General features: G+C 54.5%; 1 protein-coding gene across 1 annotated transcript in view; it reads right to left on the minus strand.

Annotated features, from left to right (window-relative positions):
- Positions 1 to 2,031, minus strand: part of LOC116948120 (sodium channel regulatory subunit beta-4-like) — a 39,428-nt gene extending 37,397 nt beyond the window's left edge. Inside the window, exon 1 of the mRNA XM_032964490.2 lies at positions 1,818 to 2,031. The gene's annotated coding sequence lies outside the window, so the exon portion shown is untranslated. The remainder of the gene's footprint in view (positions 1 to 1,817) is intronic.
- Positions 2,032 to 6,000: the final 3,969 nt, after the last annotated feature.

A 6,000-nucleotide genomic window follows, 5' to 3' on the forward strand; every position in this document is an offset into this window, starting at 1 on the left:
CTCTCACTGTTCAAATAAACTTACCATTAAAATTATAGACTGATCATTTCTTCGTCAGTGGGCAAACGTACAAAATCAGCAGGGGATCAAATACTTTTTTCCCTCACTGTAAGTGGCAGAGGCTAATGATGCATGCATCGTGACGTTGCTGACTCAGCGATGTAACTATCAGGAACATTGCATAATTTAGTACGCAGACGCTCTACAGGGAAGATATGCACTTACGTAAGTACTGCAGAACGTTTGTAAGATGGAAAATATTTGGTGATATGATGATGATCAATAATGACCATTATGATATGATTATGTGATTGCAATGATTACAGTATCATGATGATAATGATAACAATATGAATGACGATGTTGGTGATTGTGATGTTGTTGGTGGTGATAATGATGATGATCATATCAATGATGATGACGATGCGGACATGTCCATGTACGATGTGGGGTCGTGGCGCCATCTGACTACACTCCACCACGCTGGCGATGGCGGGCTGATCAAGGCGGGAGAGAATAAATATGGGACTCATAGAAGTACACTACAACAACGGATTGTGCTCCCGCTTCTGCTGCCGCATAGAAATCAGGCAAGTCGTTCAATGTGCAACACGACGGAGTGACAATCGTGAGATAAATTAGGAACACCACTGATGATACCACCAGCATTCCATTGGGCTATTATGCCCAATACTGCAACTGCTTTAAGCACTCAGATATGCAGTGCTGCAATACACTGCAGACACGCGCGCGCGTGCACACACGCACACACACACACTGCCACCGTCTCATACCGACACAACTGTAATTTTTCGCGCAATGCAAGGAGCGAAAGTGCATTTGAAAACACGACGACACAAAAGCACCTTTCATCTCTGTCGTCTTATAAATAGACCGTAAGGGGGCCAAGCGCTGGTAACTGCGTACCTATTAAAGGCAGAACATTTCACACGTACATACACACAGACACACGCGCGCACGTACACACACACACACGCGCGCACGTACACACACACACGCGCGCACGTACACACACACACACGCGCACACACTGACACTCTGCGCTTGAGTAGCCGCATGCTGCAGTGGCTACTCACGGCCACACTCCCGACAGGCGAGGCAGTCGGTCGCGGCACTCGCAGAGTCACGAGAGTCAAGAGCCACTCATTGTCGCACTGAAGTCACTGAAAGCCGGACACGAACATTTGCACCCCGAGTCAGTGATTCGAGCCGATTGTCGTGAGAGTCATAGAGTCACTAAACGTACAGCTCGTTCGAGACGTAGCTACGAAAAACGCACGGTCGCTGGGGTCAGAGTCACGACAGAGAGAAGAAAAACAAAACAAATTTTTTTTCTACACGAGAGCCGGTCAGTCAATGACGGTCGGTCGGTTGAATCGGTCATTTAAAACGCCCTACCACGAGCGTGGCGTCCCCTCGAGTGGTAAGTCACGGAGCCCTCTGGCGTCGCTGGGCTCACAGTCACGGGGCGACCGGCTCGCAGTCACGACAACGACCGCGGTCACGGAAACTCCGACGAGTCAACGCGGAACCCGTCGCCCGGCCACGCGACCCATCGAGGCGCTGTGCCGGTAACGGGACGCTGGCCGGGGTGGCGTGTAAACAAACAAAAAAGGAAGGAAAAAAAATTCACGCAAAATTATAACAAACAAACAAACAACAAGAACAACAACAAAAATCCCGAGCCGGTCACGGGGGAACGAACACTCGCCGGTCGCGGCATCGAACACCGCCAAAGTGTCGCGGGTCGGCGTTTGTCCACACGGCCGCAGCTGGAACGGTCGCGCGCGCCTCACCTGGGGCGAGCCGACGACGGCCCCGGCGGGGAGACGTGAAGCAGGGACGCCCGAGCACGAGAGCGCACGCACGGCCTCGAGCAACCCGCCCCTGCTGCTGCTGCCACTGCCTGAGACCGCTGCTATTGCCCAGACTGCTGCTGCTGCTGTTGACGCCCCTGACCTTGGGAGACGACGTGAGTCCCTCCTCCTCCTCCTCCTCGTCTCCAGCCTCATGCGCGTTGCGCACCCGGGGGGGGGGGGGGTGTGGAGGGGGAGTGAGGGAGCAGCAGCAGCCCCTGAATGGATGAGAGAGATGTGGAAACAAAAAATCCTTTGGGGGTGAGTGGGGCTGTAGGGGGTGAGAGAGGGAGTGTGGGGAGGTGAGGGAGGAGAAGGAGTGCGCGGTGAGTGAGTGAGAGAGATGCATTGGGAGAGGGAGGAGAGAGGGGGGAGGTGAATTGTGTAACGTCACTGGAACTGTGCTTGCTTCGACGGGTGAACGAATTAAGAATTTGCAAATGCTGCGAGATGGGCCTTTTGATGATACGTCTCTGTGTGTGTGAGTCGGCGTAGCTGTGTGTGAGTGAGTCTGCGTGGCTGTGTGTGTGAGTAAGTCTGTGTGGCTGTGTGTCTGTGTGGCTGTGTGTGTGAGTGAGTCTGCGTGGCTGTGTGTGTGGCTGTGTGTGTGAGTGAGTCTGTGTGGCTGTGTGTGTCTGTGTGGCTGTGTGTGTGAGTGAGTCTGTGTGGCTGTGTGTGAGTCTGTGTGGCTGTGTGTGTGAGTGAGTCTATGTGGCTGTGTGTGTGAGTGAGTCTGTGTGGCTGTGTGTGTGAGTGAGTCTGCGTGGCTGTGTGTATGTGTGAGAGTCTGCGTGGCTGTGTGTGAGTCTGTGTGGCTGTGTGTGTGTGAGTCTGCGTGGCTGTGTGTGTGTGAGTCTGTGTGGCTGTGTATGTGAGTGAGTCTGCGTGGGTGTGTGTGTGTGAGTCTGTGTGGCTGTGTGTGTGAGTCTGCGTGCCTGTGTGTGTGTGAGTCTGCGTGGCTGTGTGTGTGTGTGAGTCTGCGTGGCTGTGTGTGTGTGAGTCTGTGTGGCTGTGTGTGTGAGTGAGTCTGTGTGGCTGTGTGTGAGTCTGCGTGGCTGTGTGTGAGTGAGTCTGCGTGGCTGTGTGTGTGTGAGTCTGTGTGGCTGTGTGTGTGAGTGAGTCTGTGTGGCTGTGTGTGTGTGAGAGTCTACAGGGCTGTGTGTGTGAGTCTGTGTGGCTGTGTGTGTGTGTGAGTCTGCGTGTCTGTGAGTCTGCGTGGCCGTGTGTGTGAGTGAGTCTGTGTGGCTGTGTGTGTGAGGGTCTACAGGGCTGTGTGTGTGAGTCTGTGTGGCTGTGTGTGTGTGTGTGAGTCTGCGTGTCTGTGAGTCTGCGTGGCTGTGTGTGTGAGTCTGTGTGGCTGTGTGTGTGAGTGAGTCTGTGTCGCTGTGTGTGTGTGTGAGTCTACGTGGCTGTGTGTGTGTGAGTCTGCGTGGCTGTGTGTGTGAGTGAGTCTGCGTGGCTGTGTGTGTGTGTGAGTCTGTGTGGCTGTGTGTGTGTCTGAGTCTGCGTGGCTGTGTGTGAGTGAGTCTGCGTGGCTGTGTGTGTGTGAGTCTGCGTGGCTGTGTGTGTGTGAGTCTGTGTGGCTGTGTGAGTCTGCGTGGCTGTGTGAGTGAGTCTGCGTGTCTGTGTGAGTGAGTCTGTGTGGCTGTGTGTGTGTGTGTGAGTCTGTGTGGCTGTGTGTGTGAGTCTGTGTGGCTGTGTGTGTTAGAGACTGTGTGGCTGTGTGTGAGTCTGCGTGGCTGTGTGGCTGTGTGTGTGAGAGTCTGTGTGGCTCTGTGTGTGTGAGTAAGTCTGCGTGGCTGTGTGTGTGTGAGTCTGTGTCCGGCAAAACAACCCCCTACCTCCTCGGGGTGCCGGAAGAGCAACTCTGTCGTGGACAGTGATGTGGGGGGAGGTTCCAATTGTGATTGGCTCCTCCCCTCATGGCATATGTGTTCACCACAGGGGCTAAACGGGGGCTCTGGACGGGTGTGAGGGGCTGGTAATCCCTCCACCTTCAATTAATTACCACTAAACTGCGAATTAAGTATATAACTAATAAGCTTGTGCCGGAGGCCCCGGGGGGCCAGGCATCTATGACGTCTCCTGGCCAAACCCCAATTGGCGGAGTCAGGAGATTGAATATCTACCCTCGGGGCTCCTCCAGAAACAACAAAAAAACACTACGGGTGGCCACGTGGAATGTTCGAACGCTCACTGCGGAGGAGAGGCTGCCACTCCTCTGTCGGGAGCTGGACCGGTACCGCCTGGATCTATGTGGCATTCAGGAGGTCCGGTGGACCGGCTCTGGCTCCTGCCACCATGAGGGGTGGACAGTCCTCTACTCGGGGCAGCAGACTGCCAAACAACAGGGTGTGGCTCTTCTTTTGAACAAAAGAATGAAGGGGGCGTGGGAGCGTGGCAGTGAGGTGTGGGAAGCTGTAAGCCCCAGGCTACTTTGGGCTCGCCTTCTCATCAACCGGAGGCGAGGAATGGTGGTCGTGGTTACTTATGCCCCCACCGAAGATGAACATCCGTGGAGGGATGCAGGCAAAGCCGATGAGTCGGATGCCTTCTATGACCTCCTGCCACAGGTGCTGGCTAAAGTGGCCCCTCGGGATAGAGTCATCATGTTGGGTGACTTCAATGCCCGAGTTGGTCATGATACTGGCACCTGGTCTGGAGCGATTGGAGGGCATGGGCCAGATCAGCTCAATAACAACGGTAGGAGGCTGCTAGATTTTTGTGCAGCCCATGGGCTTGTAATTACCAACACGCTGTTCCGGCATCGGTGCATCCACACAACATCATGGATGCATGCCGGGTCCAAGCAAGAACATCTGCTGGACTACATAGTGACGGACCAGCGGATGCGAGCCCATGTCCTTGACACCAGGACCTACCGTGGAGCTGATCTACCCTCTGACCATCGACTAGTCATCTGTAAGATGCGCCTGCCATTCTTCCACTCCGGTGGTGGGTGTACACCCAGGACCCCATTCCAACCTAAAGTGGCCTGGTCTCAATTATCTGATGAAAGTTGCAAGCGAGAATTTCATCATCGCTTGCGGCTGGGATTGGCATCGTCCCCGACTCCTCCTGATGTCGAGGGTAAATGGGCGAGGTTTAGGACTGTGACTCATGCAGCTGCAATGGCTGCTTTGGGTATGCGGTCCAGACCTCCCCAGAGACCCTGGCTGACAGAGGAGGTGTTCAGGATGATTGAGAAAAAGCGACAGGCCCACTGTCATCGGCTACAGAATCCCACGTGAGAGAATGAGGAGGCTTACCGCAGCCTTCGCTCAGAGGTTCGGAGAGCCGTGAGGCGCTGCAAGGATGGGTGGTGGTCGCGGGTTGCTGAGGAGATGGAGTCTGCCTCAGTGGCCCGTGATCACAAATCTCTATTTAACTCCATCAAAAAAGTAATCTGCAGCACCACACCTATTACCATCATTAGGGGAAAAACGGTGACCCAATCTCCAACCCCCAGGAACAGGTTTGCAGATTTGCTGAGCATTTCTGTGAGGTCCTGGGGGAGGGAAAATCCCTCAGCCAGGAAAACATCGTGGCACAAAGTGAGGATGACCCTGCTGAGGCTGCGGTGCCTCAAATATTGGAAGAAGTCACCCCCTGTGAGTGGCTGGCTGAGGTGCCATCTGTTGAGGAAGTACTGAAGGCGATCCGGAGTCTGAGACCAGGAAAGGCAGCGGGCAAAGATGATCTCTCAAGCGAAATGCTGAGGGAGGGCGGCGTTTGTGCACAGACTGCCCTATATGACATCATAACAACAGTCTGGACCACTGGACGGGTTCCGCAGGATTGGAAGGATGCCCTGGTGGTCCCCCTTTTTAAGAAGGGGGACCGCACAGACTGTAACAACTACAGGGGCATCTCACTCCTCAGTGTGCCGGGAAAGGTCCTGGCAAGGATTATTCAACATCGCCTTGCCAGGCACGCTGAGGAGAGGCTTGCGGAGTCCCAATGCGGTTCAGGAAAGGGCGGTCCTGCACAGATGCCATATTTTCTGTCCGTCTGCTCCAGCAGAGGTGTAGGGAATTCCAACAAGACCTACATCTCTGCTTTATTGACCTGGTCAAGGCCTATGATACCATCAGTAGGCCTGGGCTCTGGGTTGTTCTTCGTG

This window comes from Petromyzon marinus, chromosome 32 (assembly GCF_048934315.1).
Source record: "Petromyzon marinus isolate PM22_M1 ecotype Great Lakes invasive population chromosome 32, UKy_Petmar_22M1.pri1.0, whole genome shotgun sequence".
In the NCBI taxonomy this organism is placed as follows: Eukaryota; Metazoa; Chordata; class Hyperoartia; order Petromyzontiformes; family Petromyzontidae; genus Petromyzon; species Petromyzon marinus.